The sequence below is a fragment of the Rhinatrema bivittatum genome, chromosome 3, assembly GCF_901001135.1.
Source record: "Rhinatrema bivittatum chromosome 3, aRhiBiv1.1, whole genome shotgun sequence".
Lineage (NCBI taxonomy): Eukaryota > Metazoa > Chordata > Amphibia > Gymnophiona > Rhinatrematidae > Rhinatrema > Rhinatrema bivittatum.
In genome coordinates, this window is record NC_042617.1 from 196,399,487 (window position 1) to 196,425,263 (window position 25,777).

Genomic DNA, 25,777 nt, shown 5'->3' on the forward strand with positions numbered 1-25,777 from the left:
ATTATGAAGGTGGTGCAAAAAAAAAGAAAAGTGTGCAATCAGTTTTGATGTAACTTACTTACAGCAATGTGAAATAGCATTGGTAACTTTTCTGGCCTGTTAACACACATGCAACCAAATAGTGGTCATTTTCCCACAGGATGGAACTATTCCTCAGAGTGGGACATTGGAGCAGATAAGCGGGAGTTGCCTTCGCTATGAAGTCCATAGCTGGCGAGGCAAAGAATGAAGTTCAAAACTCCCAGGTCAGGAGGAGGACGCCTCGGCTCAAACAGTTTTCCTTTTTCTTCCCAGGCTGCTATGTATGATCTCTTGTGTTTCAAGACCTGCGGCGAGGTTAGCATCCCTCAGTGGAGGCCATGCTGACTGTTTCTCACAGGTAAGGATCTGCAGAGAAAGGGAGGTCACGGCTGAGGAGGCTAGAAGAAGGGAAGGTAAGCAAGGGGGGGGGGGGGTTCCCTTTGGTAGATGCCTCCATCTGCACAGATCATTGCAAATTCAAGAGGTACCACAGAGTAATTGCAGGGTTCCTTGGGTACTCCCTCGTAGGGGGATCAGTACAATCTGGGTTCTGTGGTACAGTTTCTTTTTCCCACTGTATGAGAACTGTAGTATGGACTAGTCCTAGTAGAGGGGAAGCTTAGTAGAAGCCCCCTCTACCTATTCAGGTCCAGCAGAATCTCCAAGGCTCCATGTCGGAATTCCCTGGTTTTGAACACCCAGGGTCGCAAGCTTGCTCCCCACTGCCCCAGAAAGCAAGTAGATCTGACACACTACGTAAACAGAATTTGGCACAATCGAAGTGCAGTTTAAAAAAAAAAATCTTTTATAAGACTGATGTTCAAAGCATCGGCCTGCCTGAAAATAAATAAATAATGCTCAGGGTTTCCAATTCAAAGGCATTCCTGCATATTTTCTCCAAGCTTCTGTTTCCCACCTTCCCTCCCCCCCCTCTCTTGGGTTAGCAGGAGCTCTGGATACTTGGGGAAAAGGGCAAGGAGCAGTTAGCCTCCCCAATACAGGGGAGGCTAACTTATCAGATTATACTTGTGGGTTGTGGTTCTGCCGTGTCCACTCACAACTTTTGAATGGCTGGACCTAGCTCAATTAAACTTGGTATGGAGCTATGTTGTTGGGGGAGTATTTGACTGTTTCAGTTTTCAAACTTCATTTGCTTTTAGAGGGCATAGGAAGGGACACAGTTGGGATTTTTGCCATGAGAAATGCATTGAGGCTAGATTGTTCCTCCTCCTGCTTGTTTTCTTTCCTGCCCCTTCACATCTCCAAATAAGACTCTTGACTTTTTGCTTATTTTGCTTTTCTTTGCCCTTCTCACCGTCTAGCCTTTCTTACCTCTTCCATTCCATCTCCTCCAGCCCCTCCTTTTCAACTGCTAACCCTGCTGGCTCCCATGTGGCCCAACTGCTGAAGGCAGTTGCTGTACTGACTAGGCCAGACTCTTGTCCTGCTTAGCATTGGAAACTCTTCTGTCTCCCATGCTGCAATGGCAACATTTTCAGCCCAGTTTCTCTCCCTCCTAGGCTTTGGTTTCTGCAGCTTGGGACTGGCTTCTTTGTCCCTCGAGTGTAAATGGCAGTGTCTTGAGGTTGGGTCAGTTCTTTTCTCCAGCCCATACATAGGTGCCAGGGCAATCTGATGCTGAGAATTTTCCCAATTTAGATAACATCAGATATTTTAATTTTCAGCATATACAGTATGTGTGTGTATATATATATGTATATATATATGTGTGTGTGTGTATGTAAATGTATAAAACCATTATATGAACAGTTATTAAATTACAAAAACACACATATACCTGTGCTATACAGTGTTTATTAATGAAATACCGTACGTACTATAGACTATATTTAAAACTACTATTAAATTTGAATAAAATATTTTTTAGTTTTTCAATATATCTATTACTATTTATCTAAAATAAATTAACAATATCAAAAGGGCTAAAATAACTAAATCTTGAGCATCCTATATCATAAATAGAAGTAACATATTGAAATAGTACACAATTATACTAAAACAGTTCATAGACCATTCGCTATAACATTTTTGCTGATGAAACAAGCAGTCAGAGCATCCAGTGAGGTAGCTGTCTTTATTATAAGTAAACAATACTCCAAAAGGCTTAGATGTAATGAGAGATGAAGAACTGTGATGAAATCATTAACATAAGACTTGGTGTCTTTCGCTGAATGATATAACTTCAGCACAAAAAGTCACTTGAGAGTTCTTACATATTCCTTAAGTATCTGTTCAGTGACTATCTTCTTTGTAAGACTTTGTACTCCCTCAATCTTCACTTTTCTTTAACCAAAGATTCTTCAGTATGATAGCTCACTTGGGATTTCTTGCATCTTCTCCAAATAACCGCTCATTAGCTAGATAACTCCTTTGCAAACCATTTACTCCCTCGACAAAGGCACCTCTCTTTCGCCACTCCAGTGGCTTCCTCAGGAGGTGTTAGATCTGCATCACGTTTCTCAATCACTGAAACTCCAAGCAAAGACTTGCAAAGGGGCAAATTGAACATTTACTGCTTGCCGCCTTAAGGCTATGAATCAGTATGCTATTTTGAAAACCGAGCTCTCTCACTCATACTGCTTTTTTTGGTGCGCTGGAAGCATTTTATTTATTTAATAATAACATTAGCGTTCATATTATGGTTATACAATTACTGCATGTATCACTGAACACTTGAATGTATTAGTTTTTGCCCACTTATTTTTTTGTGACTGTATATATTTTGGATACCACAGTAGATGTGGAAACACAAAGCACACCAAATATAATAATGAAAGAAAAAGTGTGCCATATGAACAGATTATGCGGTCTGTGAGTTCATTTGAAGATTTGAAAATGTAATGTATCTCTTGAAATCGCAACAGTCAAATCAATTAATGATTAAAACTGGTAAACTGGTTCTAAAATAAATAAAAGAATTTGTATACAGTGAGTCAAAAAAACATTCCTTTGTCCCCCGACATGAACTGTGTTTCGCATCAAGCTGCATCGGGAGGAACAAATCTACAATAAGGAACAGATAGAAGGAAATTAAAAAATAATAGTGTCCAAAAGACAGACCAAAATTGTGGCTAACAGCAGAGGGGATACATACCAAGTTGGTGGTGTATTAATCACTGACAAAAAACAGATCTACAAGAAAGTAACAAATTAAAACAACCCACATTAGAACCAAATTCAGGTAACGGACCAAATGTATACCAGTTCGTAATTCACGCCACCACTTGGCGCTCACTCCCAAGCGACCCATGGCAGTGGCTATTAAAAAGACAAAAAAAAAAGCACCTTGGACCTATTTGAGAAACATGCTAGCCTGCTGCTGCTTAGAAGTGTTCCTAAAGCCCAGATGTCTGCTGTCAGTAGAGTATATGTGGTGTTTATTTTGTATTGACTCAAATAGATTATAGGTTACCAATTTATCTTTTATTTTAATTTATATTTGTGTGTGTGATTTAAAAGCGAAACAGAAAAACCGTCTGAAAATTAGTGTATTGGGTAGTAAAGCTTCAGACTATAGTGGTTCTTCTTTATAAAAATCAGGTTGAAGCTACAACTTTATTAAGACAGGAGCTCAACTAGTATCATAAATATACAAAACTAATGGAGCTGGAGTTCACGTTGTTGTAAAGAGGGGCTCTAGAAGTGTTCAATAAGTGATTGGTGAGGCTCCACTGAAGTCAATAAATTCCTGCAAAAATCATTTAACTACAAGTAAGATCCTATGAATCCCTGATTTTAATGTATTGAAGAATTCTAGCATTAGTATCCTTCCTGAAGAGAACTGGAATATTTGTAGATTGTGATATATGTTGCAGTACATGGACGTTTGACACCACATACTATAGATTCATTCTTTCAGATGGTTTAGAAGGCCCTAGTTTAACCCTTCCTGCATAAAGCTGGTCCTTTTAACATAAGAACATAAGAAAATGCCATACTGGGTCAGACCAAGGGTCCATCAAGCCCAGCATCCTGTTTCCAACAGTGGCCAATCCAGGCCATAAGAACCTGGCAAGTACCCAAAAACTAAGTCTATTCCATGTAACCATTGCTAATGGCAGTGGCTATTCTCTAAGTGAACTTAATAGCAGGTAATGGACTTCTCCTCCAAGAACTTATCCAATCCTTTTTTAAACACAGCTATACTAACTGCACTAACCACATTCGCTGGCAACAAATTCCAGAGTTTAATTGTGCGTTGAGTAAAAAAAGAACTTTCTCCGATTAGTTTTAAATGTGGCCCATGCTAACTTCATGGAGTGCCCCCTAGTCTTTCTACTATCCGAAAGAGTAAATAACCGATTCACATCTACCCGTTCTAGACCTCTCATGATTTTAAACACCTCTATCATATCCCCCCTCAGTCGTCTCTTCTCCAAGCTGAAAAGTCCTAACCTCTTTAGTCTTTCCTCATAGGGGAGTTGTTCCATTCCCCTTATCATTTTGGTAGCCCTTCTCTGTACCTTCTCCATCGCAATTATATCTTTTTTGAGATGCGGCGACCAGAATTGTACACAGTATTCAAGGTGCGGTCTCACCATGGAGCGATACAGAGGCATTATGACATTTTCCGTTTTATTCACCATTCCCTTTCTAATAATTCCCAACATTCTGTTTGCTTTTTTGACTGCCGCAGCACACTGCACAGACGATTTCAGTGTGTTATCCACTATGACACCTAGATCTCTTTCTTGGGTTGTAGCACCTAATATGGAACCCAACATTGTGTAATTATAGCACGGGTTATTTTTCCCTATATGCATCACCTTGCACTTATCCACATTAAATTTCAATTAACTTTAGGGTGAGGGTGGCACAAGTCTGTTGTTTTCCCCAGGTGACCTCTATTTTGAAGGTTGTATCCTGGTGCTGGTGTTTTCCTCCCCCTCCTTAGGACTTGGACTCAGACTCTATTCCACTTCTCTCCTGGTCATACCTGATGATGGTTGATACTCACTGCTATGGAAACACTTGGGTGGCAACCTTCTCCAAAGGTTTACTTCTTTTCCACACAGCTTTATGTTAATATTCAGAAAGTGTATTCTATGATAATTAATAGCAACTTTCCTCATAAGGGAGATGTGTAGTTGGGAGGAGATTGAAACTTCTGAAGCTGAATATTTTTGCCTGCTTTGAGAGGATGTTGTTTTTTGTTTTTTTTCAAACAGGGAGCTGCTAGATTTTGAGAAGATACAAGTAATAGCTTAGGGGTAGATTTTCATAGGTGCGCGCGCATGTTATAAAATCGATGGGCCGGCGTGCACATGCGTGCAGGGTTTTGTAATCTGCGCATGCATAAGGGGCGTACACTTCTGCAAATTTCGCACGGCGACGCATCCCGGCCTTCCCTAGTTCCCTCCCCTAACCTCCCTTCCCCTTCTCTCCTCCCAACCCCTAATTCCTACCTTTTTCCTTTACTTTTTTCCACCCCCAACTTACTTCAGGGCCCGACCTGAAGTATGTTGCATGCGCCGGCAGAGCGATCAATGGCGCTGTCCCAGCCTGCCCCGCCCCTCCCCTCCCACCCTGCCCAGAACAGGTCCCTTGGCCCGCCCCTTGCAGGAAGGCTGCCGCTTATGCACATACCAGCCTTTACGTGTGTGGCCGGGCCTTTTTGAAAATAGGCTCAGCGTGCGCAAGGCCTGGCCACGTGCATAAAGGCCAGCTTTTACACGCACGGCCTATTTAAAATCTACCTGATAGATTTCTGAAATTTCCAGAGTTTCTGCTCCTCTACATCTGAAGGTGGTTGGCTCAACCATATGCATCAAAAGGTTCTCTATTTCTTTATTTAAGATACTTCTGTCTCACCTATTGCAACAGTCATTCTGGTGCATTACAGTAGTTACAGAAACAGTAAAATTAAACATTAAAAAACTAAATACAGAAGACCTAGGCTCATTCAGAAGCTTGTAAAAAAAAAAATATTTTTTTTTTACCTTTTCTGAAATGACATGAGTTCCGAAGACATTTCATGAAATTCACCAGGGAGTACATTCCACAGTGTAGGACCTACTACTGAAAATTTGTGCTGAGTTGATTGCAGGCAGACTTCTCTGTACAAATTCACCACTAGCCAGCTGCTTATCTTGAGAACACAGCATTCAAAATGTCAGAGGATAAAAGGATAAATGTCTTAAGTGGAGAACTCCTAGTAGGTTGTCTTTTAGCTCTGGTGTCAGATGCACTGGTGTTTCTTTTGATACATTGTCTTTCCTTAGATTTTCCCAAGTGTTTGGATGATGAGCCAATATGTGCATCAGTGAAAGAGTTTGATTGTTTAAGGAGTCAGCTGTGAGTTCACTTATTTAAAAAAATGTAGTTGCAGCTCTTAGTCTTGAAACTGCAGCCAAAGATGGACAGCCCTAAGCAGCAATTGTTAAACTCAGAGTTGTGAGGGAGAAAGGTGGTGTTGATTTATGAAGTCAGAGAGGATCTTAGTAAGAAAAAGGGGTGGGTATATCTAGATTAAAGGAGTATACAATGCAAGACTATACATGAATGGAAATCCAGCATATACAAAGTGTTATCAAAGAAAGAAATAAAAATTGATAGAAACAATTTTAGAATTTAAAGAAACTTAACCTATTCAGCACTGTACAATTACAAACAAATATATAAACATTTTTAGCATATTTTATTAAATATATAAAAATATAAAATGACAAAACACAATATAAAATGAATAACTAGGGACATTCATTTTCAGTTTTTATTTTATTTTTGTCAGGAATTAATCATTGTTTTCATAGCGTCTAGTCAGATGAATCCAGAGCAAGTGGGTTATGCAGATGGAGACGGAGCAAACTGACATCACATTGTATAAGCCCCTACAGTGACATCAGCCTGCCAGTATTCTCAGTCTCCAGCAGATGGTGGACGTGTATCTCTTTACTGGGGATTGCTTCATTTTGAAAAAGGAGAATTAAGGATATTACATTTGTCCCGCTCTCCTGTGGTGATACCAAATGGTCCTTCCCTCAGTTGAGAATTCCTGAGGTAATTTCCGTGATTCCTCAGATGAGTGCCTTGGTCTGGTAGCTGGTTTTTCAGCCAGCATGTATTTAGCTGCTTAAGTGGCTGAAAGGCAGCGGGTGCAGGAAGCCAAGTGCGCTGGTGACAGCATATGCCCTCTCCCCCATCAGCCGGAAACAATCTGAGTACTCAACCAGGTAAGGCTGAAGTCAGGGGAAAAAAAAATTACAGAGACTTAAAAGGAGGTTTTTGTAGCGTAGGGCTTCCTCCTTTTTCCGGTCTCCGTGCTTGGCGCACCGTTCTGATGTTCATCTCACTCCATGGGAGGTCAAGGGACGTGGGCAGCTTCTGTAGGCTAGGCCCCGCTCTGAGGCTTTTTCACTCTGTGCCACATAGTAGACCGCAATGACATTTTGTGTGCTTTCTTAGGCTGCCCTCTACAGGATTGTCTGTTTGGCATGTGCGTCTAGCTGTGCATCCAGTTTTTGGACGCTTAGTCGGGCCTTGTATTATGTGCATCTGAATTAAGCAGCGCCTTAAGTGGCTGCACGCTTACCTGTGCACACAAGTTGCCTTGTGCGCTTCAGTTGGTTTATGGCGCTTATTTTTGGGACACCTAAGTTTTGTATGCCTAAGTGTGAGACGCCTATGTATTGGATATAAGAACATAAGAAATTGCCATACTGTGTCAGACAAAGGATCCATCAAGCTCAGCATCCTGTTTCCAACAGTGGCCAATCCAGGCTACAAGTACCTGGCAAATACCAAAAAAAACTAAGTCTATCCCACGCTACTGATGCTAGTAATAGCAGTGGCTATTTTCTAAGTTAACTTGATTAATAGCAGGTAATGGACTTCTCCTCCAATAACTTATCCAAACCTTTTTTAAAGGAGTCTATGTATTGGATGCCTAGTATTTTTGGACGTATAAACCCCTCCCCCCCCCCCCCCCCCCCCCACTAGACTCATGCCTCCGGCTGCTGTTTAAGTGCACTGTCAGCCATTATGCGCCTATGCCTAAGAAGCCTAAGCATCTTTCTCTTTGCACTGCTTGTCATATTCGGGCATCTTAGCCAGGAGTGCTCACTAACTTCCACCAGCATTTTTTGGAGGCTCAGGAGGAGTTGCTTTCCTCTGATTTCACTAAGCCTGTCTCTTCCCAGCCGGATATAAGCCTGGGTACAGGCAGTTCCGGTGGGGCACCTGATTTTGGATCTCCCCTATCTGGTTCCTCAGCAGGAGAAGGTAGCTCAGTGAATACACCTCAAGTACCTCCGGAATTGGATGCTTCTATTTTTTCATGGGTAGAGTTTTTCCAGGGATTGCAATCTTTTCTCCAGGCCCTTTCTAATACTCCCAGAGTAGAGTCACAGGTGGAAACCTTGCCGGCACCTACTGTTAAGCCCTGGAGTACCGCTAGAGCGGCAGTGGGACTTCCCGATGGAGGTCCAGATGACATGGATGATGACGCCGATCCTGACTCCCTTGAGGATGGTGAAATTCCTCCAGGATTAGAACCGTATAGAACTATGCTACAGTTCTTTCATAAACATGAACTGCCAGCTCTGATTTCCCAGACCTTGAAAATGTTGGGAGTTCCTGGGGCAGACGCAGTGACTGAGCCAAAGAAAAATCTTATTTTGGTTTCCTTGCATAAGGCCTCTTGTTTTTTTTTCCCTGTGATGGAAGCCATTCAAGAATTAATTGGTCTTGAGTTGGGCGCCCCAGAGGCTAATTTCAAAGGGGGTCGAGTTTTGGAACCCCTGTATCCTCTGGATCCAGTGGTAAGAGAGCATTTACGTTTTCCAAAAGTAGATGCCCTGGTCTGTGCAGTCTCCAAGCGGACCACTATTCCCATGGAAGGAGGAGTGGCTTTGAAGGATGCTCATGTTAGAAGGATTGAATCTATCCTTAAGCAAGCATTTGATGCAGTGGCAATGACCTTGCAGATCACTTTTTGTTGTTCCTTGGTGGCATGATCTTGTTTGGTTCTCTCCCAGGAGGTCGATGACTCTGGGGTGAACCCAGGGCAGTTAGGGAGCCAGCTGCTGCTTTTTTTGGCAGATGCAGACTCTGCATATCTCGTGAATGGGGACCTCATGCTAATGAGCCTCTGAGACTGACATGACCTGTACGGAGAGAGCCTTGATGTGACCGTCAAGCTGTAAGCACTAACTGCCAGCACTCAAACAGTAACAATCCTACCTATGAAAAGGCAGCACTGCAAATATTACATCAGGCCTTAAAACACAAATATACCACTTCTCAGCAAAACAGAACAAACCAAGCTGCAATAGATCATTCACAGAAACTACACACTAGCAAAATACTTCACCTTGGTCACACATGTAGAACACAGACAGACCCTCACTAAATACAGAATAAAGAGACCATAAATAGAAGCATGCAGGCAAAAACTGATCTGGAAATCACAAGTCATACTTTGTATATAGTGTACCAATGGAAATACAAAAACATCACCATTCCTCAGAAAACATCAAGCAATAAAATAATGAAGCATCAATCTAATAGTGAAACCAAACTAATAAAAATAATTAATATAACAAAACAACTGATGAACAGAAGAACATCCAGTAATTTTTTACATTTACCAAATACCAATCAAATATTTCAAAACAGCATGCAGATAAATAACACTCAATTAATTAAAATGAATAAGAATTAAAAAAAAAAAAAAGCCCACCCACTCTCCATACCTGGGAACTTTTGACTTCCTGTCATGGATTGTCATGAATTAGTGGGAGGGGGAAGGGAGGTACACAAACTTACTCCTCTCTCATTATACATACACGTTCATTCTGGTGCTCACACAGACACACACAAATACTCTTTCAAAACTCACACAGGCTCACAGATTCGCACATACATACTAGCTCCCTCCCTCTCTCTCAGGCACATACACACATGCTGGCTCCATCTCTTTCAGGTACACACACACTGGATTCCATTCTCTCAGGCGTACATGCACACACACTGGCTTCTTCCCTCTTTCTCAGGCACACACATGCATGCTAGCTCACTCTCACTCAGGCACACACATGCATGCTAGCTCACTCTCACTCAGGCACACACACACACTGGCTCCCTCACTCTCAGGCACACAAATGCACACGCATACACTGGCTCCCTATTTCTCAAGTGCACACACACACACTGGCTCCCTATCTCTCAAGTGCACACACACACACACTGGCTCTCTATCTCTCAAGCGCACGCACACACACTGGCTCCCTATCTCTCAAGCGCACACACACACACACTGGCTCCCTATCTCTCAAGCGCACACACACACTGTCTCCCTGTCTCTCAAGCGCACACACATACACTGGCTCCCTCTCGCTCAAGCACTCATATACACTGGCTCCCTCTCGCTCAAGCACTCATATACACTGGCTCCCTCTCGCTCAAGCACTCATATACACTGGCTCCCTTTGCTCAAGCACACACATACACTGGCTCCCTCTCAGACAGACAGACACACACACACTCTCATGCTCGAGAGGGACAAGATCCCCAGACCTCCTTCACTTGACTACCGAGGGGCCTCCTTCACTTTGGACATCGGGCGGGCCTCTTTCACTTGTGCCACTGGGCGGGATGAGATCCCTTGGCGGACTCACAGGCCTCTTTCACTTGTGCCGCCAGCCGGAATGGGATTCCCTGGCGGATGAATGGGCCTTTTTCACTTGTGCAGCCAGGTGAATGGGATCTCCCAGCGGCCCCACGGGGACCCCCTGTGGTTTGGCCGCTGAGCAGGATGGGATCTCCCTGCAACCGCACATTTACATTGCCTTGTGGTTTGGATAGGGACTCCTAGTGCTATACTAATTTTGGTCACTCTGTTTTGCAAGTCCTCTTAGAGATTTAGAATTCAACTCCATCCTCCTCAGAGCCTGTTTTTATTATTTCCAGGTTTTCTTTTTTAAAGGAAATAGAAAATAGAAACAGGCTTGTTGCCAACAAAACAAGTTGTTTTCCCATTAGCATTGAGCATGTTCCCTCTCCCCCCCTTTTTTTTTTTGTTGTTGAATGCAACTTGTATTTAGGGATTCCCTTATGTGAGGACTGCTTATTCTCTGAAAATTGCTTACCTATAACAAATGTTCTCCAAGTACAGCGGGATATCAGTTCTCACAAAACCCTCCTCCTTCGAGGAGTTGGTTTCTTCTAAGTTGTATGTAACCCTTTCTTCGGGTGACTTCTGGAAGACGAGGGCACACAAAAGTCCCCACGACCAGCTCACTGTTCCGGACATCTCAATTTCCTCTCTATTCGCTCCACAACGCTCCACTGCCCCAGGGTGCCTGGGTCTGTTCTGGTGGGGAGGAGGATACACCTCTGGGGCCCTAGGCTCTTGGGGGTGGGTACTTTGTATAGTCCCTTGCTTGCTCTAATCACTCCTTCAGTAGTACTCACGTGGGTAATCCTCAGCAGGCTGGATCTCGGTAAGGAAAAACAAGCTGAGACTTGAAGTGTTCAACCAAAAATTTACTGTAATTTAAAAAATAGAATCCAAGCCAAAATAACAAAAATCATGAGGATACATAGTAAAATGAAAACTCCAAGTACCACAAATTCTTCCTCCATCCTCAGCCTCTGAATCAATATCTAAAGTCCCTTGCTGGTGATAGAAAAGGAAAACAACTCTTTTTCAAACTAGGCAGGGAGATGGTAGTGGAAAAATATTTTTCTCCATACAGGTAAAACACAACTTTACCAAAAATCAGTTCTTACTCCTGGGACATCACAAACCCCACTTTTACTGGCTGCAGGGCGATGCAGTACCTGGGCAACTGCAAACTCTTATTTTAACTAGTCACAGAATACAGAAACCCAGTCCTTCTCCCCTCAGGTAGGGGGATAACTGCCCTCCTGAGATGGGAGCAAGTTATAACTTTAAAATGTTTGCCTTTTGAGAGGGCTGGTTTTATTTTCTTCTCCTCTAATTAAGACTGCATCCTCCGGGTCTGGGAAGGCTCTAGCAAGATTGCTGTCCTTGCTTGTCCCAGTGATGCATGCTGGGGTCATACCAGGATCCACCAGAAAACCTTCCTTTTCCCACAAAAGAATCTATATTCAACCACCCTGTTCATGCTCAGATAAGAGTGTTTATAGCCTGAGCTGGACCAATCCCAACACGCTGGATGGGAAAACTCTTAAGGATGGTCCCCATAAGATGGTAGAGAGTCCCTCTAATTTAGTAAGGGAAAATGAAGTATCCCTTACATCTAGTATATACCAAAGTGAGGGGACTGCATACAAATGCCATGATGTGGGACAACCTGCACATGCTGAGGAGAGCATTCAGAAAACTTCAGTAGCTTGGCAGTCAATACTCTAACTTGAGCTCCATCCAATGAAATCATACCTATGTGAGGACTGTCCTTGGGAGGTCATTTGTTACATATAAGCAACATTTGCTTTGATAGTTCATGAAGGTAACAAAAGTATGCATACGGGCTGGATTTTAAAAAGGTTACTCGCGCCGGGCCTATTTTTAAAAGGCCCAGCGACGCATGTAAAGCCTAGGGACGTGTGTAAGTTCTGAGGCTTTACAAAAGGTGCAATGCGGGGGCAGGGCCAGAGGCCTCCGACAGAGCGGCCATTGGCGCTGTGTTGGAGGATCGCGTGCCAGCGCATGTAAGATGCACAAGTGTGCACCCCCTTGTGCGTGCCAATCCCTAATTTTATAACTTGCGCCTGCGTGTGCAAGTTATAAAATTGGGTGTACATGTGCGCCCACTCCTTTTAAAATCTACCCCATATTTTTCAGGTAAGTAGTAATTTCTCATTCTGACTGATTTGCTTTCATTTATTTTTATCTTAAGTGTTTACATATTTGGCATGTTAGTTTTGACTTGGAATCTCCATACTGTGTTTTTACTAAAACATAGTATCTGTAAGCCCAGTAGTCATTTGGCCAAACCAGCAGCTCCTTACAATAAGGAATCAGAGCAACTCCAGGGCAATATATGGGTTTTACCAAAATATGCAGTACATTAGTACAAGGATATGAAATACAGCCACACTCTCAGAAATGTGTGTTAGTATTCGCAATTTCTTAAATCCCTGGCGGTGCATTCAAAACAATTATGGGATACTCTAAAGCTGGGGTGTGGCATTACTGGTGCATTATACCACTGCTTGTGTTGGTCTTTACCATATACTGTATATCCCATAGAGCTTTCCAAATTATTTTTGTTTCAGACCTGTGGGATCTCAAGACCAGTTGCAAAGGCACATCATTTGAAATTGTTATGCCAAGTTATATATAGAAACCACTTATATATAGAAACCACTTTCCTTGAGCAAAGATCCTTGATAATAACACTGATAGCAAAAGTTTGTTTTTGGTATAACAGGCCAGACAGAGATGGGAGAGGAAAAAAATGCTGTAAATCTTGTAGCAAATTAAAAAGGTAACAGGCTTTTGACGCAGATAAATATGATCTAGCTAATCATTTCCTTTTATTTACATTTCTTGTTGACTTATACTCTGTTTTTTTGAGGCAAATTTTGGGGCATCAATTTTATTGCTGATTTTTCAGTTTATCTTGTTCTGAACATACACTTCTGTTCTGGCCCCATCTTCTTATTGCAATACTCTTGTGTGATGATGTTTTCTATCTCGCTATTTACGCCTATAAAATTGGTTTATTTTAAAGCTGAGTTTCTTCTCTGTCATATTCTCAGACATAAGACTTTAGATTCAATTAGTGTGAAGAGTTGTGATGACAGATTGTGTGTTTAAAGGATTTAAGCTCATGTCACATACCCATTTTGGCATCATGCCTTCAGTCTCCTGGAAGTACACTGAAATCTTTTAATCATGTACACTCCAGAGTGTGTTTCTCTTCAAATGTTGTAGAAACACAAATGCTTTATGGTTTGGTCTTAATTTAAAGAAGAAAATGTTAACTTTCAGTCTTTTTCTCTGTTTGTTCATCATCTGTGCTAGTGAGCATAAAGTCCATTCTGATATTCTTTACTTGTTAATGCAGGTTTGCCGTTAGTCAGTGTTTAACTGTTCATTGAGTAGGGAACATAACCCAACAAAGTACAGAGTTGTAATGAGATCTACACATACCTCAAGTGTATTTTGTGAAGCATGAGGCTAGGCACCTGAGAAGGATATAAATAACCGTATGTTTACACAACCTAGAATTTTATTCCATTTATAAAATATTTGGTTTATATTTAAATTGTGCTATTTAGTAAGATAACATTTTAAAAATTTATGATGAAAATTAAATATTAAACAAATGTGCAAACATGAAAATTCATGAGGAGGGAATCCCCCAGCCCATGCCAGGTCTTGTTTCCTCTGTTCTAGTTCTTTCTTAATGCTCCTCTGCACTGCGAGGAGGAAAACCTTGATGCAGCTTGGATCTTGGTCCTGTGGTGCTGTAGAGGGAATTCTCTCAGGCCAGTGTCAATGTCATGTACATGATTATTTTATTATGGTGAACAGTCCCTGTGACTGGAATGGACAGGTTTTAAGACAAATAAATAAATACATAGAAAGTTTGTCAGTGTTGGCAGTAACAGATATAGTGGACATTATTTGCCTGTATTCATTTTTAAATAAATTCCAATTGTTGGTAAAATTACTTTGTCAGTAGCATCAGAAGATGACCAAATTGATCCATCCGGTCTGCCCAATTGCAATTCTTCCACTTTGGATACATGAGCATATAAATTCTCATACTCATCCCAACTCAAGCGTCCTACCCCATGTCTTTTACCTGACCATTCAACCTTTTTCCTATCGCTGCTGTCTATATCAATGCCAAGCATACCCAGAATCTTAAATTACTGGCTTCTACCACTTCCAGTCATAGAGGCCAGTAGTGCCATTTCAGGCCTTGTCATCTTCCTCTGATTCTTACAAAACTTATGTGAAATCCAGGACCCAGATCCACCTTCTATTTCTTGTGAGGTGGATTACCAAGCTTTCTAATAATCCACACATTTACCAGAACTAGCAAAACCATTGTCCAAAACATCTGGCCTGCCTATGCTCATTGAAGTTTAGATTTTAACCATGGTCGCGCCATCCAGGTTAATCTAGTGCCTTATTTATTTATTTTGTATGTTTTACTACTTTGAACCATCTCAAATATTTTCTATTCATGCAGGCTATAATTCTTTGAAAAACTGGCTTACAAAAGTATTCAACCCCCCCCCTAAAAAGTCAACAGATTTGTATAGATTAGAAATTTTTGAAGATAGTATGTTTATTGCAAACCAGTATGCTCTTAAAGTAAATTTTCAAAGTTGCAATTCATTATTTCTGTGCATTTTTTGTAAAATAAAATTAAATATTGAAAAATACTACTTGCATAAGTATTCAACCCCTTCAGACTAGTACTTGGTACAACCACCTTTTGCTGCAATAACAGCTTTAAGTCTTTTGGGGTAAGTTTCTACCAGCTTTGCATACTGTTTGGAAGTGATTTTTGTCCATTTTTCATGGCAGATTTGCTCCAAGTTGTTCAGGTTGGCTGGATGACATTTATGGACTGCAGTTTTCAAGTAGGGCCACAGATTCTCGATTGGAATGAGATCTGGACTTTGACTTGGCCATTGTAAAGCGTTCAACTTTTTGTTGTTCAACCACTCCTGTGTTGATTTGGCCTTGTGCTTTGGATCATTGTCCTTCTGAAAGGTGAACTTTCTCTCAAATTTTAGTTTTTTAGTAGACTGAAGCAGGTTATCTTGCAGTATCTCCCTGTATGTTGCACCATCCATCCATCCTTCAATTTTAACAAGATGCCCAGTCCCAGCTGAGGAAAAGCATCCTTACTACATGATGCTGCCACCCCCAAACTTTATTGTCGGGATGGTGTTTGCTGAGGAATGGGCAGTGTTAGGTTTGCTCTACACATAGTGTTTTGAATTTTGGCTAAAAAGATCCATTTTTGTCTCATCTGACCACAAAACTTTATCCCACATTTTAGCTGGGTAACTCTGATGCTCTCTGGCAAATTCCAGACCTGCTTTGATTTGGTTTTTCTTCAGTAATGGTTTCTTTCTAGCCACCCTTCCATGCAGGCCAGTTATATGCAGAGCTTTTGATATGATTGACTGGTGCAACTCTACTCTAGATTCAGCCTTTTAATCTGTAGCTCCTTCAAAGTGGCTTCTCTCACAATTCTCATTGCTCTGAAGCTGAGTTTTGAGGGATGGTATGATACAGCTTCCATTTCCTAACAGTGATCTAACAGTGCACACTAGGATATACAAGCACTTTGATATTATTTTGTAGTCTTTTCCTATCTTGGGCATGTCTATACTTTAATTTTCTTAGAATACTCTTTTGTCTTCATTGTCACAGCTTTCCTTCAGATTCACAGTCTGACCAATGGTACTGGAAGTGGAGGGTCTTTTAACCAGAAAAGCTGACCTTTTTTAATGATTCATAGGTAGAGGCCAATTGTTAGGACAATATATTTCATCTGTGTAAACTTGGAGCTTCCACAGCACAGGGGTTGAATACTTATGCAACCAACTCAATTTCCTCTCAATTCCAAGAGACTCCTCCAAAACCTCTTTCGCAAAACGAAAATCACAGAATTCATCTGCAAGCAGAATTATCCACCCTTCTGAGAGCCAGAGCAATAGAACCGGTACCCCGGACTCAGCAGGGCAGAGGATTCTACTCCCGTTATTTCCTCATTCCAAAGAAAACAGGAGGCCTATGTCCCATCCTAGACATCAGAATTCTCAACAAATTTCTAAGGAAAGAAAAGTTCAGGATGGTTTCTCTAGGCACCATGCTTCCCCTTCTTCAAACAGGAGATTGGCTTTGTTCTCTGGATCTACAAGACGCTTACGCTCACATTCCAATATTCCCTCCTCATTGCAAGTATCTGCGTTTCCTGGTGGGTCAACAACATTCCAGTACAGAGTACTGCCATTCAGACTTGCCTCAGCTCCCAGAATGTTCACGAAATGCCTGGCAGTGGTAGAAGCACACTTACACAAGGAAAGTGTACACGTTTTCCCCTACCTAGACGACTGGCTCATCAGAAGTCAATCTCAACAAGGAGCTCTGGCTTCTCTCAGTCGAACGATTACTCTGCTACACTCAATGGGTTTTCTCATCAATTACCAAAAGTCCCATCTCATTCCATCTCACATACTTCAATTCATCGGAGCAGACTTGAACACCATCCTTTCAAGAGCTTTCCTACCCAAAGATCGGGCAGAAACACTCTCTCCCTATTGGTAAACTGGCTACACTCGCAGAAACAAGCCACAGCTCATCAGTTTCTCACTTTACTAGGCCACATGGCCTCCACGGTTCATGTCACTCCTATTGCAAGACTAGCCATGAGAATGACCCAATGGACATTAAGGTCACAATGGATACAAGCCATTCAACCACTGTCTTCTCCAATTCAAGTAACCCATCAGCTACGTTCATCTCTCCTTTGGTGGGCAAACAGGGACAACTTCCCTTCCCTTCCAACAACCAGTCCCACAGATAACTTTAACTACAGATACATCCACCTTAGGTTGGTGAGCTCACATAAACAATCACCAAATCCAGGGTACTTGGACAAAACTAGAAGCAACATTTCAAATCAATTTCCTGGAACTTCGAGCTATACATTATGCTCTGCATGCGTTCAAGGACTGCCTTTCACACAAGACTGTTCTTATTCAAACAGACAATACAGTAGCCATGTGGTACCTGAATAAACAAGGAGGTATGGGCTCGTATCTCCTTTTTCAAGGCACAGATTTGGGACTGGGCCCTGACACATTCCATGTTTCTCCGGGCCACTTATCTAGCAGGCATCCACAACGTAGTTGCAGATCGCCTCAGTCATCAGTTCCAACCTCACGAGTGGTCCCTGGATCCCTTAGTAGCGACCAGGATATTTCAATGTTGGGGGCAACCAACCATAGACCTCTTTGCATCACACCTGAATCACAAAGTGGACAACTTCTGCTCTCTGCACAAACAGAAACACCAGCCAGCCAAGGACGCCTTTGCTCGCCCTTGGAACTCAGGTCTTCTATACGAGTATAGTACGATACCGCTAATAACCAAAACTCTAGTGAAGCTACAACAGGACAAGGGGTCCATGATCCTAATAGCCCCACATTGGCCTCGACAAATGTGGTTTCCCATACTTCTCGAACTCTCAATCGCAGAGCAAATTCGCCTGGGTGTGGCTCCCACTCTCATAAATCAAGATCAGGGCAGGTTGCTCCATCCCAACCTTCAATCCCTATCTCTGACAGCATGGACGTTGAAAGCTTGATCTTACAACCACTCAATCTTTCCACTAATGTCTCTCAAGTGCTTATAGCTTCACATAAACCTTCCACACAGAAGAACTATTCTTAAAAATGGAAAAGATTTACTTTGTGGTGCACACAAAAGGACATTGACCCTTTCTCCTGCCCCACACCTTCTTTGCTAGACTGCTTATGTCATCTTTCAGATTCTGGTCTCCAGACCTCATCTGTAAGAGTACACTTAAGTGCAATCTCGGCTTACCATAACAAGATGGGAGATGCACCCATATCCTTACAACCTCTTGTCAGTAGATTTATGAGAGGTTTAACTCACCTTAAACCACCAATATGGCCACCAGTCACAAAATGGGACCTTAATCTGGTGTTAACAAGGCTCATGCGTTCTCCTTTTGAACCAATGAATTCCTGTGATGTTAAATTTCTCACATGGAAGACTATCTTTCTCATAGCCATTACATCGGCTAGAAGGGTTAGTGAGTTACAAGCACTTGTCATGTACTCACCCTATACAAAATTCCTACATGAGAGGGTGGTTCTACGTACACATCCAAAATTCCTCCCCAAGGTAGTTACAGAATTCCACTTGAACCAATCCATAGTTTTGCCCACATTCTTCCCAAGGCCTCATTCTCACCAAGGTGAAAGGACTTTACATACCTTGGCCCAAAAAGCACGAAGGAAGGCGATCTATAATAGCCGTCAGGATGAAAGAAAAGAAATAGATGCCTGTAGTCTTAAAACAATCCTTTATTGCAGTGGAGACACAAGGGTAGCCCGACTCTGGCCGAGTTTCGCCGTTTCAAAACGGCTGCCTCAGGGGCTTACAATAATCTTCTTGAATTCATTAGTTATATATCGACTAAGAATATAATGTGATCATATAAAGAGCTGTATGATCTCTTATGTTGCGTCTTGAAGCATTCGCGATAGCAGAACTCCACTAGCAAAGGCAAACATGCTTCCATGAGGCAGCCGTTTTGAAACGGCGAAACTCGGCCAGAGTCGGGCTACCCTTGTGTCTCCACTGCAATAAAGGATTGTTTTAAGACTACAGGCATCTATTTCTTTTCTTTACATACCTTGGACTGTAAACGTGCGCTAGCATATTACTTAGACCACACTGCAGTCCACAGGAAATCCACTCAACTCTTTGTTTCTTTTGATCCAAACAAACCGGGTAATCCAGTGGGCAAACACACTCTCTCCAACTGACTAGCAGATTGCATAGAATTCTGTTATGAAAAAGCAGGCCTTCCTCTCCAAGGGCGAGTAAAGGCGCATTCAGTAAGAGCAATCTCAACCTCAGTAGCACACTATCGTTCAGTGCCAATCCTTGACATATGTAAAGCGGCAACATGGAGTTCTCTTCACACCTTTGCAGCTCATTATTGTTTGGACAAAGAAGGATGACAAGATTCAGCCCTCGGACAATCTGTATTAAAGAATTTGTTTCCAGTATAATCCCAACTCCTCCTACATCCAACCTGCTGTGATTTTTGGCTGCCTCATTTTTACCAACAATACTGCAATGTTGCTTCACTACAAAATGACTCAGCCTCTAGCTTGCTAATCACCCATATGTGAGGACTAGCATCCTGCTTGTCCTGGGATAAAGCAAAATTGCTTACCTTGCAATAGGTGTTATCCCAGGACAGCAGGATGTAGTCCTCACGAAAACCACCCGCCACACTGCGGAGTTGGGCCCGATACTTTTTATTATTTTATTTTTTCTAAAGCTTATTGCTACATACAAGACTGAAGGGAGACCCCTGTTGCTGAGAATATCATGGCATGCAGGGCATGCTCAGTGTGCCAGTCAAATGTTTCTAGAAACTTTGACAAAGTTTTCCGAGATAGGGCTCCGTCAGTGACGTCACCCATATGTGAGGAGTACATCCTGCTGTCCTGGAATAATACCTATTACAAGGTAAGCAATTTTGCTTTTCTACTTTTTTCCCCCAGCCGTAGAAGCAGAGAGTAGCACTGTATATGTATTCCAAGTGATGTATCAGGCTTAATTGGTTTAGGGTAGTAACCTCTGTAATAAGCAAGCTACTCCCATGTTTATTTACCCAGATTGTGTAGTTCAGTCCTTTTTGATTTTTATCTGAATGCAAATCCTCTTTTCCACATTTCCCTTTGCCATTGAAGCAGAGAGCAATGTTGGGGTTGCAATAACCGTGCAAGAGATTTTTTTTGAGTAAGGGTAGTAATCACCAGGTAATAAACATTCCAGCAAGCCACCCCCATGGCTCATCCTCATCTGATGGGAACCTCCCTCTTTGACCACAGAGGGATGGGATCCTCTGCAGCCACACTGCTGTGGAATAAGTGATGCTGATGGTGCATCGCCCAGCTCGCTCATCCCAAAATCTGACCCTAAAGACATTGTAAAGCGTAATGGGCTCTTGAGAAAATACGTGTCTCCCTGTATATTATAATTATGTACTTAGATTATTAGTACAATTTAAACTGATTGTTCCCTATATCTAAACATTTTCAATAAGCACGTGTGCTATTAAGAACCATTTTATTTAGTATGGCTTGTTGCCACTTCTCCAGTAAAAGCATGCTGTGGTTTGGGAGAGAGAGGCATATTTTGTTTGTTTTTTTTAACTACTGTAATGCAGAGAAGTGCAGATGAACCCAATTAGGTTAGTCTTCAGGCAGTGTTGGCCTTACTACTAAAACACTTTACTCAACTGCAGCTCTTTAGCTGTCTTTTGCTGGTGGTACAGCTGCTTCTGAATATAATGCGGAAACTGAAGCAAGTCTTTTTAGCATTTTATTTTTTTAAAGTCATTGCTGAGAACTAAAGTCAAGAGTCCCCTTATTATAGTCAAATGAATGGAAAGTTTTATCACTATGTGGCAGGAATGGCCAGGTCCAGTCATCAAGAGCCACAAACAGGCCATGGTTATCAGGATATCCATACTGGATATGCATGAGATAGATCTGCATGCACTGCCTCCTTTATATTCAAATCTGTCATTGTAGTGTCCTGAAACCCAGGTCTGTTGTGGCTCTTGAGTACTGGAGTTGGCCACCTCTCCTATATGCAGAATACTTACAGCAGAATTTTATTTCTTTTAGATATACTACTGCTACTTATTTGTGTATAGCACTACTAGACATATACAGTGTTATACAGATACAATAAGCGATGGTGCCTGCTCTGTGGAGCTTACAGCCTAGACAAGGCAAGCCTTCAAAAAATGTATTTATAATAGTAAATATGGCTAAGGGGACCCACAGTTTAAGATTTAAAAGTTGCCTCAGAAGTAGATTTTTAGATGGGGCTTAACATGGCCAGAGATGGAACATGATGCGCTAACTCAGAAAGGCTGTTCCAGATAGTAAGCTGGAAAACATGGACTCTGGAGTTGGCGATGGAGGATCAGGGAACGGATGAGAATAGCTTGCCCAATGAATGAATGTTGAAGGAAAGATACAGGGAGATATATTACAAGAGAAATAATGAGTTATAAAGTGAATGCAGTTGAAGATAAGTAGGAGAAGCTTGAACTGTATGTGGAAATGGGTGGGAAGCCAATATTTCAACATGAGAAGAATATTAGTGACTTGCAAAAGTATTCGACCACCTAAAAAAGTCAGCAGATTTGTATGGATTACAAATGACACTTACCCAGATTGTTCCAGACTGCATGCATATTGCAAACCAGTATGCCTTTAAAGTAAATTTTCAAAGTCACAATTCATTATTTTTCTGCATTTTTGTAAAATAAAATTAAAAATTGAAAAATGCTGCTTGCATAAGTATTCAACCCCTTCAGACTAGTACTTGGTAGAACCACCTTTTGTTGCAATAAAGTGCAGTTGCTTACCTGTAACAGATGTTCTCGTAGGACAGCAGGATGTTAGTCCTGCTGTCCTAGTTCACAGAAAACTTTTGTCAAAGTTTCTAGAAGCTTTGACTACCATAATAAGCATGCCCAGCATGCCACTATCCATGCGTCCACGCGAGGTCCTTCAGTTTCATAACATAGAAAAAATACGAGCGAAAAAATAAAACAAACCGGAAGGAGAACCCAACTCCATGGGGAGGCGGGCAGGATTCCTGAGGACTAACATCCTGCTGTCCTAGGAGATCACATGTTACAGGTAAGCAACTGCACTTTCTCCTAGGGCAAGCAGGATGGTAGTTCTCACATGTGGGTGAATACCAAGTTCCAGGCTGTCTCCGTTAGCAGGTAAGACCAACAGTTACCAAGCAAAGTGCCAACGGACACAACAACAACTGTGGTACTGTTGGTTGGCAGGGGATAGTCTGGCTCCCACCAGGGCCACAAGGCAGGAAGCCTTGGGTTCAGGTCTGGAACAGATTGCGCAGGATGGATTGACCAAAGTCACTGTCCTGACGCCCATCCTTGTCCAAGCAGTAGTGAGCCGCAAACGTTTGAAGAGAATTCCACATTGTGGCCTGGCAAATTTTGACGATGGGGACTGCTCACAGATGAGCCACTGTCGCCATGGCCCGCACAGAGTGAGCTTTTAACTCTTCCGGCCAGTGGAAGGCCTGTTTGCGCATAGCAGAAGGCAATGCAATTCGCCAGCCAGTTGGATAAAGTCTGTTACCCACCACCACTCCCAGCCTGTTGGTATCAAAGGACACAAAGAACTGAGTAGACTGCCTATGACTGGCTGTGCAATATAAATAGAAAGCCAAGGCCCTCTTGCACTCCAATGTATGATGAGCCCGTTCCCCTGGGTGGGAATGAGGCCTAGGAAAGAAGTTGGGTAAAACAATGGACTGATTAAGGTGGAATAGCAGACGTCCTCTGAAGGGGAAGTATACTGTGGCAGGTCAGGCAATAGATCTAGCACGGAAAGCTTTTATCAAAGTTTCTAGAAGCTTTGACCAGCACACTGAGCATGCTAAGGGTGTTACATGTGCTGTTGATGCTATATGGCCCAACATCTTCAACATGTCCCATGTTGGACCTGGAAAATGGAGGCCTTTAAAGCATCTTAAGGGTAAGAGCTTTGAAAGTTGGCATCACCAGAGCCATTCTTCTTCTTGGAGTGAGGTGTCAGTCTTCTGAAATGTGAAAACCACCTTCTCTTTACTCCATTCAATTGGGAAATCTCACCATCCTCTGTGGTGCTGGATCCCAGCTTTGCTACAGTTTAGGGGTTGAGCAATGCACAGTGCCCATCTGCGCTGGAGGTGGCAGGAAAAAAGGTGCTGAAGTGGGACACATGCCCAGAGCTGATCCCTGCTGAGTCAAAGAGAAAAAAAAGTTGGTACTGGAATCATGTGACTCCACTGGTGTGGGGTCGGTGTCAGCATTGAGGAGGGAAATGGCAGGTTATCACAAGTTCTGTCCTCTTTCATGGCATGGAAGGATTGCCACATGGCCAAGTCAATTTTTCTGTACGGACACTAGCCTCTCCAGGGCCCCTTCTGCAAACTTGGCATATATTGTGCAGTTCAAGGCTCCCTTGGCATGGAATTCTGCAGAACTGTTGAAGGTGCAAGATCAAAGCTTGTCAGTGCAGAGGTCTTAGTCTCCTCTGGCAAGGGCACTGTGTGGAAAGTATTATTGGAGTCTGCCATGGAGCAGAGAAAGCAGATAATGGTGCAACAAGTGGTGAGTACCTTGGAGCTGGGCCGCTTCGAGGGTGGATCCAAATGCACCAATGCTATTACAACTAAGTGATGATGAGCTTTTTGGATTTCAGTAGATGATGTCTATCCTTCAGTACTAGTCCAGAGGGCACTTCAGCCCACCATCTAATTAGCAGAGATGGGGAGGAATTTCTTTGCCTGTCTAACGTCTCAGAATAGGAGAAAGGGGAGTGTAACCTCCCCTTTCCAAGATGGAGGAACTGTTCTTGCATAATGAGGCATTAACTAGCTCCATGCCAGTGCATATCTCACCACAAGACCTATCAGTCTTAGGCCTCACCAAGTGGCAGAGGATTCTCTTCACTTTTGGGAATTTCCACACGAGTTGGAAGATGAGGATTGTTGGTCAGGCCTTTTGACATATGTATCCCCTCAGACCCAACACAGATGTCTACTTCCATCGCTGTTTTCAGGGGCAGAGGAGGATTCCTTGTGGATTCCCTCAGATCTGTTGCCTGATCTGCCACAGCATACTTCCCCTTCAGAGGACAACTGCTATTCCAAGTTTTTGGACAAGCTGGCAAGAACACTTAACATCAACGAATGGAAGGACAAGGAATCAGCTGATGTTTTGGGGGTTAGAAGACTGGCATGGTTACTTGCATGTAATCTCCAGAAAAATGCACATGCATCTTGCAAATATACCCTAAATAAGTCACATCTTATTTGGAGACAAGATTAAACAAATTGTGGCCTTGATTAAGGGGTATCAGTCCATGCTGCAATCCTTGTTGGCCGAAGCAGGGAATCAGCCTTCATTTACATAAGAAAATAAGATGAGCCATACTGGCTCAGACCAAGAGTCCGTCAAGCCCAGTATCCTGTCTCCAACAATGGCCAATCCAAGTCACAAGTACCTGACAAGTACCCAAACATTAAATAAATCTCAAGCTACTATTGCTTATTATTTAATAGATTTTATGGATTTTTCCTCTAGGAACTTATCCAAAACTTTTTAAAACCCAGTTACATTGACAGCCATAACCACATCCTCTGGCAATTAATTCCAGAGCTTAACTATGTGCTGAGTGAAAAAGAATTTTCAATTTGTTGTAAATGAGCTACTTGCTAACTTCATGAGTGCCCCCTAAATGAGCTACTTGCTAATTTCATGGGGTGCACCCTAGTCCTTCTATTATCTGAAAGAGTAAATAACCGATTTACATTAACTTGTTCAAGTCCTTTCATGATTTTGTAGACTTATAATATATCCCCCTCAGTCGTCTCTTCTCTGAACTGAGCAGCCTTTAACTTCCTTAGCCTTTTCTCATAGGGCAGCCATTCCATGCCACTTATCATTTTGGTCATTCTTCTCTGCACTTTCTCCAGTGCAGAGGTGACCAGAATTGCACACAATATTCAAGATGCAGTCTCACCATGGAGCGATACAGAGGCATTATGACATTCATCATTTTATTTGTCATTTCCTTCTTAATAATTCCTAACAGCATACTGAACCAATGATTTCAATGTATTATCCACTATGACGCCAAGATCTCTTTCCTGGGTGGTAACTTCTAAGATAGAACCTAACATTGTGTAACTACAGCAGGGGTTCTTTTTCCCTATATGTATCACTTTGCACTTGTCCATATTAAATTTCATCTGCCATTTGGAAGCCCAATCTTCCAGTCTAACAAGGTCCTTCTGCAATTTATCACAATCCACTTGAGATTTAACTACTCTGCATAATTTTGTATCGTCCGCAGATTTGATCACCTCACTCGTCGTAACCCTTTTCAGATCATTTATAAATATATTGAAAACCAACGGTCCAAGTACAGATCCCTGAGGCACTCCACTGTTTGCCTTTTT

At 42.3% G+C, this 25,777-nt stretch overlaps 1 protein-coding gene across 4 annotated transcripts in view; it reads left to right on the plus strand.

Annotated features, from left to right (window-relative positions):
- Positions 1-285: 285 nt before the first annotated feature.
- The window catches only part of TAB2 (TGF-beta activated kinase 1 (MAP3K7) binding protein 2), a 164,198-nt gene continuing 138,706 nt past the window's right edge, over positions 286-25,777 (plus strand). For all 4 annotated transcript variants that reach the window (XM_029594060.1, XM_029594061.1, XM_029594062.1 and 1 more), the window contains exon 1: positions 286-379. The gene's annotated coding sequence lies outside the window, so the exon portion shown is untranslated. The remainder of the gene's footprint in view (positions 380-25,777) is intronic.